Genomic DNA, 12,087 nt, shown 5'->3' on the forward strand with positions numbered 1-12,087 from the left:
CATTTCAGAAAATTTTTGGCTTCTATATGAACTGAAACGTACTATTTAAAAATATTCACAAAAGTTTATAGTCAAAAGAATGTTACAAACCAATCATAAAATAAGTTCAAATATACTAAGATCCCTCTGCTATAATCTCAGAATACCTCCTGAAATTTTTTGTCCTTTGTAATATCTGATAATATTAAGTTCACTTGAATTATTTTATTTCACTTATTGCACTTTAAAATTCTACACATGGATGCTGTTATTATTCTGAGACAAAAATCACAATCTCTTTTTTAAAATAAAAACTTCAACGTTTTACCCTTTTTTTTAAAGAATTTGCAATCTAACACTGTATTAGATGGTGAACAAGAACTGTCTGCTATATAATCTCTAAAACTATTTTAAGCTTTTTAATATGTATATAGGTTCTGAACAATGGCTAAGATAGTAAACATTTTATTTCAGATTTGAGGTTAAGGGTTTAAAGAAAATAGTAAGTTAGATTGGAACTCATTTTAAAACCTCACTAAGGTAGTCATTTAAAATGTGATTCAATAATGAAACCAAATTCTTTAAACTCACTTTCGGACAGTTACTCATGATTCTGTTACCTACCTAGAGTAAAAATAACCCCAATCCTTAATTTTTGAGTGGTATAAAATTTAAGCTTTCCAATATTCAGAGATAATCCTTTTGAGGAAATGGTTAATTTGAAAAGGAAAAAGATTTTTTTTCTTTCTTCTCACCCATTATAAAATACAGATATAATCATAAGCAGCATATGCTTCCCAAAAGCTCTGAAGGCATATAACAAACTATTATAGTTAAAGCTTAAACAAAACAAGTCTTTTTAATCCCCATTTTTCATATACAAGAAGTATTTGTATATTTTGCAGAAGGAATACTGTTGCGATGATATTATGACTTTGAACTAAAGCTCCAAAATCATACTATTCAACTAAAGGTTTCTTTAGCAATATTAACACGACCACGCTGCACATGTTACTTTTAGCTTCTTTATGTACAACAAACTGCATTCAATTGGTGAACAAATACAATGTTTAGTATCATATTTAAAACCACCATTCAAACCTTTTCTTAATGCTATTATCAGTTTTTCTTTTGCAACAATTTTGTGTATAAAAATAAAAGCACTGGATTTTTATTAGTGCTGCCCCTTCTTTGTTTTGCTCCACTCTGCAAAGGCCTTTTGGGACACTAAGCCTGCATTTACCATAATACGGATTAAACTTTCTTTGTCCCATTGCACAGGGTTTGTTAGCAGGTTAGTCTTTTTACATTTTTCACAGGCAGCCTGCAGCTTACCCTTTAGGCCTCACTCAAAATACTTCAGTGGATTTACAAAAATGCCAGAGTGGTCTTGGGGTTAATTGGAAGATAAGTGCAGCCTTTAACATAGAGACTCATTAAACATTTAGCCTTACCACAATCCACTATCCTTGGAAAAGAAAAGTTCTAGAGCCCATTCAGAAATAGTTCTTTTTTTTATTTTTGGTTTTTTTTTTTTTTTTTTAATGACTATTGGTTGTTTTATAGACTTGGAAATACCTGATTTAACTGTTCTAAAGGTGATATTTCCCTGGTCAACTCTTTATGTTGGCTAATATGTGTTGATCATAGATAAAAAAGACCAGATTTTCCAAAGCAACTAAAAGACAAAATCTTCTAAGTTTATGTTGAGAGATTTGAAGTAAAAACTCAACTGATCTGCAATGAAAGGTAATATTTATTTCTAAACAACAACAAACAATTAATTCTGGACTTTACATTTTGTTTTGTCCAAGTAAATCACCATATTCAAATATATTTGTCTATTAGAGCCAATGGAAACAAAATGTACCAAAAAATACTTGTAAAATAATTTTTAAAACAAATTATTTCTTTAATTTTTGAAACACAAATATATACAACACTTAAAAATTAAATCTGAAGTATACTCATTGCTATTACATTTTTTTTATAATTATGCAAGTGGATTGTTACCCAGATTAACTTTTCCATCCCCTTGCCTCCTTCCAACACTATCACTCACACTTAGAAAGAAAAAAAAAAAAAAGAAAATGCGACAAAACACACAGACACTTGAAGTAAAGGATTAGACATATTTGCCCAAGATGCAGATAACAAAAGCAAAAGTGAAGAAAATTGAAGAGACAGCCAAACTTCAGCAACAAAATGGTTAAAGAATCTGAAGCATTGTTCCCCTTATTTTAAAAGTCCGCTATATTGTGAACAGCGCAAACATCAGACAAGTTAAGATTACTGACCATTATCTCCTTAATTTTCTCCGCTTTCCCTCACATTCCCTCTTGCTATCTGGGCACCATTTTTCTAAAGCTTTATTTCTGCTAAGAAGTAAACTTTCCCTAATCCATCTATTATGGGACCTTTAATTGGATTGGGAGCAGGGTGGTGTATAAAATAGCCCCTATTCACTCAAAAGGACTGTAGTTTTAGGGACTTAAAGGAGAAAGGTATTGTGAAAGAAAATCCTCAGGCAATCAAGGATTAAAATGTGGCTCTCTTAAATTCATCAACTCCAGAACACAAATGAATTGCTTCCTTAAACAGGTAACTTTCCAAATAAACGGCATAGCAAAACTGAAATTAAAATTTTACTCTAAGGAGAATAATACATTTACACTAATAGTATTTGGCTTTATAAATGACTTACACTTCCTTTTTCTTCAGCTCACAACTACTATGCCAGGGAACAACTGGAATGCCTCAAACATACTTATTTATATTCTCCCTACTCTACATGTATATATTTCCCCATTAAATGTCTAAGGAGAAAAGCAAAAAATATATATATATATTTTTTACTTAATTCATTCCTACACATGGTCTGGAAACACTGCTATAAAACAAGTTTGTTTCTAAGCAAAAATACATTTTGTTCTTAACAGGGGATCAGATACAAATAATCAGTAGTCACTCTTCTTCCATTAGCCAACCATCCTTTTGGTTTCTTTCATGCACACCCCACCTTCAAATATCCTTTGTTTAGGCTATAGTACTTCTGCCCTCTGTCCCTTCTACAGTGCACTTCCAACCATCTGGGGTGTCTTCAACAAGAAATGGGGCTACAGTTCATACTTAGTTATTCTCCTACTGAACCAAAGATACTGACTGTGCCACACCTGACATCTAAAGTAAAATGAAATCCAGAATGTACCTACCAACTTTAAATTAATCTCTCAAAAATACACATACTCTTTATCAAAACAATAGGGAATTGTGAAAGAGAAATGTTAGGAGAGATCAAGATTCCAATTAAATTTGACACTTATTTTGTGTAGGGTACTTAGTCTTCGTTAAAAGGAAATAAAAATAAAAGTAAATCAGTGTTGGTGATTTAATTAATAGTACTTTTGAAAACAGTTTCTTTAAGAAATTCAGTTAATTTCAAGAAAACCCTCATGAAGTATCACCTCTGTTTTGGAACCCGTATCACAACTTAATAACAACTGCGCATTTATTGAACCTTTCTAAGTGTCTGGCATTGTGCTAACACTATTACGTGAATTATCTCATTTTATTCGCTCAATAACTCTACAAGGTAAATGTTATTATCTATTTTACACATATGAGGAAACTAAGTCTTACAAAGTTCAATTAAATTGTCCAGGGTTACACAGCTCCAAAGAAAGTAAGCTCTATGAAAACTTTTTTGTTACTGTATTGCAAATGTTTTGCACAGGAAAGGAGACCAATTTTCCAAAAGTCAATCTGAGTTCCCCGCTGGCCTAGCAGTTAGGACTCCAGGCTTTCACTGCTACGGCCCGGGTTCAATCCCTGGCTGGGGAACTGAGATCCTGTGAGCCATGTGGCCAAAAAGAAAAAAGAAAAAAAATGTGGTCTTGCAGAAGTCAATCTGCTGAACTTGCTTAAAGTATCAAAATTACCTAGTTACCAATTATAAATATTTAAAGAATATTGTTCTTGAATATATTAAACATATGACTATATTCTTCTAGTGAATATATTATTCTAAGACATAATTAATAATTATATTCTTCTTAGCAACATTTCAAGAACTGTTCAGTTTTTCAAAACTAAGATCATAGGGCTGTCTTGTCCTATTACATATACAACTTAAATTTCTGTGTTTCATACGTGAATTTTCCAATTTATACTGATTTCTACTTCTTTTCACAGTCTTGTCTATTTTTCCAACATTTTATCGTATTTAGTATATGTCTGTCACCTTTACATATTTAAAAAGTATTGTAATTAGTTGAAAACTGGTTTTATAGCTTTAAAATTTTTGTGAAAATTTAATTGACCAGTTTTCATAACCACTTTTTAAGGAACATCCATTTGTCTGTGCCGGATCTCTACTGTTGAAGCCAAAGGAAGCCTTTTTTGGAGGAATAATAAAAAAGAAAGCACACATTTCAGGGAGAGGTTCTGATTCTTGAGAGCATTAAGAATGAGGGTTCAGAGGTAGGTAATAAAAGGCAAGGTCAGAGGATAAAGATGAATCCTGGCCATCATAGCCCTTGCAGGCCCTGTCGACCCATGTAACACATAGTGTGTGAACAAAGAATAAACAAATTAGTTTGGGGTAATTTAGTACAGTAGAGACTTAGTTTTCACCAAGTTAAGTTCCTATCAAAATGTCATGCATATTAGTAGAGGCTTAGTAAATATATGTTGAATGACTATGTTAAAATTTCATATAAGGCAAAACTTTATATTATGCATTTCAAAACCAATCTTTAATTGGAGAGCTAAAAGCATTTTACATAAATTATATTTAAGAAAAATAACATGAGTACACAAGTTCCATTGTAGGGGTAGCTGAATTGTTCCATTTATGACACCCCAAAATATGTTCTTCTGAATGATTGTTGACTTACTTTTTTAAAAAAGCAACTATGGGGGGGCTTCCCTGGTGGCACGGTGGTTGAGAGTCCACCTGCCAATGCAGGGGACACGGGTTCGTGCCCCAGTCCGGGAAGATCCCACATGCCACGGAGCGGCTGGGCCCGTGAGCCATGGCCACTGGGCCTGCGCATCTGGAGCCTGTGCTCCGCAACGGGAGACGCCACAGCGGTGAGAGGCCCGCGTACCGCAAAAAAAAAAAAAAAAAAAAAAAGCAACTATTGGGAAAGAACAAGACAAGGATTCAGAAATATTAAGTTACAGTAAGTGTCTCCAATAAAGTGACTTACTTGTTGAAACATATGTAGAATCTAAAAGTAATAAGTATTCACTATTTTGGAAGCCCATTAAAATTAAGAAATCAACTATGATTTTCCTCTGTGCCATTCAACTAACAGGTAAGTTAGTATGTAACCCTCAGTGGTTAATATGTAAATATCATAGTAAAGTATAATTATTTAATCATATTCCATGTGCATTTATGCTTCTTTACAACTTTAGCTAAGTTTCTACACATTAGTGGTTTAGTTTTAAATGGCTGGCCAAAAACTACGATGAGTTAAAAGTTATCTTCCATTTGGGTGTTCATTCACAATAAATTACTGTTTCTAGGGTATCAAATAAGAACTTCAAGCCTTTATTTGCAGCTCAGTAAGAGGCAATTAACCTTATGTGGAAAATAGTTCTTTCACTAAAAGACTCTATCATTATCTTGGCTTCCCACAATGAGATTACCCAGACTCTGTATAAGATTGGCTATTCTGTTGTATTATAAAATATTTAAAACAAAATAAATATGCAAATAAATATCTAAATATATTATATATATATACATATATATGTGTGTATGTACGTATATGTATAAACATATTCAACCAGAACAACTGATAAAACTTTGAGGGCAAAGCTGGATTCAAACACTAAGAATCTCATATGTTATACATCAAAGTGGCATTTTAAATCACTAACAAAAAATTTTTTTAAGTACCAGAGAAAAGCTTATATTAAACTTTTTTTTTTTAACATCATGTTTACCCCTTAGAAAACAGAATTCAAAAGTAGTTTGTGCTAAGATCCAAAGAAATGAAGTCAGAAAGGTAGGAAAATCATTCCAGTCTCCACACTAATAACTGTGTACCCTACAATTATATATGCACAGACACACTTGCCAAAACCGCTAGAAAGGTTCCTTAATTTTAAAAGAAGAAATTTCTATTTCTTTGATAATTAACTTCGTATTTATATAATTTTACAGAAAGTTATCAAAAGTTCACCATTAGCTGACTTGTTGGGGGCTATATGTTTAGCATATTTGTGGAATGAATAACAGGTTATATACAATAAAAAGCCAGGACCTTCTGATTGACACCCAGCTGGTGCCTAAGGAGAGAGATGTGTAGGAGACAGGACGAGGAAGGCATGCGTTTTGGTAAGATGTTATGGGTAGAACCAAGGCTCTAAAACTGTGGGTTTGATAGGGCAAAGGAAGGGGAACAAAAAGGAGGAAGGAAAATAGGGGCAGGTAGTTTCATTAAAGGGACGTCTTTTAAAAAAAAAAAATCTCGAAGAATCAAATTACTTGGTGTTTCTGTACTGAGCTGGAGCAAGGAAGCAAAATCCAGGAAATAACTAAATAAGAGTTACTAAAACCAGGACAGAAATCAGAATTTAATAGTCTGCTAAAGGATTAGACCAGAAAGAATACTTCTAATTTTGTTTATTTTCTACAAAAAAATAAAATAAAATTAGAAGCATTAGAAGCATCTAATTGAAACCACAGAGATGAGAAATCCTAAAATGCTTTCAGCAAATGAAGAATGATATATGGAAATTAATAATACAGAATCAATCATAACCAAAGAAGTATGAAATGATAGTGATAGTTCCTTTATTCAACAAATCTCATCAATATATTTTATAAATATAATAATAATCAAAAGGGCTTTTATAGGTTCACTTCTGACCTCAGTCCTTCTAACCTTAGTTTTCCCATACCATGTTAAATTCTTCAAAAAATTCTACTGTCAATGAGGTTTTTAAAGAATGAAACCCTTTGTATAAGGAAATATCAACTCTTCTAAATAATGTTCGTTGCTACTTTAAAAACAAAATCTATTAGGGCAGCAAGCAAAATGAGCTTTCTTTACATTATAGTCAATGTATAAGGGAAATATTTACACATTCATTCATTAAAAAAATTTTTTTTGAATGCCCACTATGTGCCAGACACCATTCTCGATACTGGAGATCCAGAAATCAACAACAACAAAGAGGTAGAGGGTTGGGTGAAGAAATATTTTACTTAGAGAAAAGTCACTCTAAATAGCCTATTCAACCTATATTTTGAGAAGTAAATATTTATTATTTATGGAAAAAAAGAACCTAAGAACCTTAAAATGTCTGGGGTTACTGTTTAAATAAACAAGGCAGAAAAAAAAATCTGAAAATCAGTTGACTATTATAAAATCTTACACCAACTCCTTCCATCAACTCCAGGTTTTGTGATGAACTATTCAGTTGTTTTATTATATTTTAGAAGGAAATACCATCACACACACACACACACACATTACCATGTTGCCACCATCCACCCACAAATTGTAGATTCTGCTATTTACTTAAAACACTTTAGATCTTAAGACTAATATTCTAACCAACACATAATAATTCAAATCTATATGCAGGTTTTGTAAAGATAATAAACTTTTAGCTAATCCATATATCTAAACTAAACTAATACCTAGCTAACTCATCAAATATGAATTACAAACAATTGTATCATAATTGGGATCTAAAAATATTATAGAAAAATAAAATAAATAAAAAATAAATAAAATTTTTATAGGACCTCAAAAATAAGTATGCACTCTAATATGTTCAACATAGTTAAGAGTTATTTTTATAAATTTGTTCTAAATAGCCAATAAACAAAATTTAAAAATTCTATCTCTAAATGATGGTAAACAAAAAAAAATTTGTTTGAGAATAAATCATAAGGTATTTTAAACGGCTATACTATGATGTTTAAATATATTCAAAAATGTTATAATATGATTAATATCTAAAGCTCCACAAGGAAGCAAATCATAACTATTTTTACTTACTTTTATAGTCTCAGCATCTGATATAGCTTGTACATTAGTAGATACTCAAAAACTTTTGTGGAATGAATGATTATATATATATACTTATAAAGGATCTGAATAGCTTATTAACTTCTGTATTTACTTAAAAGTTCATTGCTGACTTCCGTATTAAATTTGAACTTTCTAACACCACAATTTTCCCTATAAAATAAATTTTGATTACTTATAAATTATGGAAACACTGTGAAGATGCAGAAAGACACATGATGCAGTTTGGACATTTTAAAAGACATCTTTGTCACCATACAAATGTAAGTTGTCATCACATTTATTAATGTTGTGGTGTATAAATTGGATACTACTTCCAAACTGGTCTTGCAATGTTCTGTCAACATTTTACCAATGTGGCATTCAAAAACCACAAACAGAATGAGACCTAAAAGTAATACGTAACCTTTTAAAAAAACGTGAAGCTGATTAAGAAGATGTCACAAAAATAGGGATCCCACCATTATCAAAGAAAGACAACTGAAAGAACATGTGTCACGTGTTATGTTTCACCCAGTGCTCATATCTTGGTTTCTAATAGTAACTAATCCTCACTGAAGGGAATCAAGGTTCTTCAGAGTAATAGCTGATTCCATGGCTGCAAGAAGGAAGGTACAAGAGGAACCTAGAAACTCTTGCTATCCCATAGTCAGAAAGTGCTCAAGAAAATGAAGGGGCATGTCAAAAGTACGTTAAGAAGAAGCTTGAATCATTTTAGTGGTCAAGTTATTCCATATTTGGCTCCTACTGGCCAAATATGGAATAACTTGACCACTAAAATGATTATGAACATTAATGAATTACTAACCATTAAAAAGAGAAGAAATTCATGAGTCCACAGTAATATAGATCAATAAAATTGGGTGAGAAAGAAGGATATTATGTTAACTATCATGTCAACTGATCAATATGTAAGAAGAGCTGATGTTGGAAAATGATCATTTTATAACAATGGCTATAAAGACTGATACAGGCAAGAATTGTTAAGCAGACTCTGTAGTTTATTCAGATTTCACTAGTTTTCCCCCTAATGTCATTTTTCTGTTCCAAGATCTCATCCAAGACACCACATTACATTTAGTCTTCATGTCCCCTTAGGCTGCTCTGGGCTGTAACAGTTTCTAAGACCCTCACGTTTTTGATGACCTTAAAAGCTTTGAGGAGTACTGATTAGGCCATTTGTAGAATGTCCTTCAATCTGGGTTTGTCTGATATTTTCACGGGTTATGAGTTTTGAAGAGGAAAGCCACAAAGGTAGAGTGCCATTCTCATCATGTATGAGATACATGCTATCAACATGGCTTATCACTGATGATATTAACCTTGATTACCTGGCTAAGGTATGTGTTTGACAGTTCTCCACTGTATGGTAACTTCCTCTTCTCCATTCCATACTGCACTCTTTGGAGCAAATCACTAAATACAGCCCATACTTCATGGGTGCAGAGTTATACTCCACCTTCTTTAGAAGAAAGTACCTACTAAATTAGTTGGAATTCTTCTGAAAGGCAGATTTGTCTCTTCTTTCCTATATTTATTCAAGTATTTATTTATATCAGCATGGACTCATGGATATTTTTGTTATCCATGTATTGGATTATAATCCAATACTAATTTATTTATTTTGTTGCTCAAATTGTTCCAGCTTTGGCCATGGAGAGTTCTTTCATTTGGCTCTGCGTCCCTCTGACCATTCTGTTTTGTGAGCACTCCCTTACTTTCTGGCACTACAATATGCTCAAGGCTCATATATAGTCTTTGCCCCAGACCTAGAATGAGCCATTTCTCTAAGGAGCCCTGGTTCCTTTCATTGGAGATTGGTATTAGAAACTAAGATCTGGGCATTGGGTATGCTCATTGCTACTGGGATGTCACTGCTTCTAGACCCTCTCAGCAGACAAAGCCAAAACATATGTGTATATATACTAACTCATATGTATAGATACATATCTATAAATTATTTCTGTATATATCCATTAGTATCTATAAGCAGATAAACATGGAGTCCACACTGAAGTCTCAGACTCTCTCATCTGGTACTAAATGATTCTTCTAGCCTGCAGAGGGGAAATTTTTATGAGAAATAGGATCCCTCCCTCCCTCCCTCCCTCCCTTCCTTCTTTATGGCTGCATTGGGTCTTCCTTGCTGCACGCAGGCTTTCTCTAGTTGCAGCGAGTACGGGCTACTCTTCATTACAGTGTGTGGGATTCTCATTGAGGTGGCTTCTCTTGTGGAGCACGGGCTCTAGGCACGCAGGCTTCAGTAGCTGTGGCATGTGGGCTCAGCAGTTGTGGCTCGCAGGGTCTAGAGCACAGGCTCAGTAGTTGTGGTGCACAAGCTTAGTTGCTCCACGGCATGTGGGATCTTCACGGACCAGGGCTTGAACCCGTGTCCCCTGCGTTGGCAGGCGGATTCTTAACCACTGTGCCACCAGGGAAGTCCCAAGAAGTAGGATATTTTCATGGTCTCACTACAGATTGTGAATTGCAAAGGAAAAAATAATAAATATACTGGAGATATTGGACAACACTCTGACAGGCTCATTAAAATTAATATAAGCATTGAAGAGCAGATGGGCACCGTATGCCTCTACACGTGAAACTCTGAGAAAGACACATCACTTACGTAATATTCCAACTAGGTGCATAACCTGAACCTAATCATAAAAAAGTACATAAATTCAAATGAGGATTACTTTTTTTAAAAAGGGAGGGTGGAAATGTACTTCAAAACTGTCAACGTGGGACTTGTCAATGGAGCAACTAAACCCGTGTGCCACAACTACTGAGCCTGCACTCTAGAGCCCGCAAGCCACTACTACTGAAGCCTGCGCACCACAACTACTGAAACCCGCGCACCTAGAGCCCATGCTCCGCAACAAGAGAAGCCACCACGATGAGAAGCCGGCGCACTGCAACGAACAATAGCCCCCGCTCGCCGCAACTAGAGAAAGCCAGCGTGCAGCAACAATGACCCAGGGCAGCCAAAAATAATAAAATAAAATAAAAAATTTATTTAAAAAAAAACTGTCAATGTCAGAAAAGACAAAGAAAGGCTGAGGAAATGTGCCAGATTAAAGGGGACTAAAAAAAATTAAATGTAATGCTTAATCCTACCTAGACCTAGATCCTACACTGGAGAAAAAAAAATGTTATAAAGAACATTATTTGGAAAATTGATGAAAGTGAAATACGGATGGTATATTATTGTAACAATGCCAAATTTCATACATTTGGTAATTATTAAGGTTATATAAATAAGATAATATTTCTATTCCTAGGAAATAAACACTGAATATTTAGGGATAAAGGAGCATGTTGTATCCAATTGGTTCAAGAAAAAAAGTGTGTATTTACATACATACACATATTTGTACACATACATGCACATACATACATATATAGAGAGAGAGAATATGAATGAGCAAATGCTAAAACAAAAGGGGCAAAATGTTAAAGGTAGGTATATTCAAATAAGTTTTTAAAAGAACATGTCCTACATTTCACATATTATAAATATATGATTATATCTGATAAGCTTGAACCAACATTAGTGAAGCATGGGCTTTGAAATGTTTTTCAGAAATAGTTACTTTCTCCTGTGAAATAAAGGCTATCTGGTAAATAGGGTAAAGCTAACTGGCCAATATGGAAACTGACCTCCAACTAAGATTTCATTAGTACCACTGGCTGATATATATTTATAGAGTATACACAAACACAACTTTGGCCTCTTCTTTAAGGAGTTACCCTAGTTCAACCATTAAGAACTCTAAATTGATGCTCAGTAGAGTAGCATATCGGCCTATATTCATAATTCAAATAATTAGTAATTAAAAGAATTACCATTAGTAAGTGCTACCTGAAACTACAATAACAATTTATAAAGAGTGGTCCTCTACTTCAAATTACAGTAATAAAATTCTTCCTGAAAACTCTGTCTCAAGTTTCATATTTTTAATCTACTCTTAATGTGATAAAACTATGTTATTCTGAAATCAGTGAAGAACTATGCTAGATGAGAACTTTTTCTAAATAATGGAAGATTTCATAA

The 12,087-nt window shown here is 33.5% G+C and overlaps 1 protein-coding gene across 4 annotated transcripts in view; it reads right to left on the minus strand.

The window, feature by feature from the left end:
* The window catches only part of LRBA (LPS responsive beige-like anchor protein), a 736,343-nt gene that overhangs the window by 261,359 nt on the left and 462,897 nt on the right, over window positions 1–12,087 (minus strand). The window lies entirely within an intron of this gene.

Source organism: Aethalodelphis obliquidens, unplaced genomic scaffold (assembly GCF_003676395.1).
Source record: "Aethalodelphis obliquidens isolate GAN/ISIS:26980383/991018 unplaced genomic scaffold, ASM367639v1 scaffold17, whole genome shotgun sequence".
Taxonomy (NCBI): domain Eukaryota; kingdom Metazoa; phylum Chordata; class Mammalia; order Artiodactyla; family Delphinidae; genus Aethalodelphis; species Aethalodelphis obliquidens.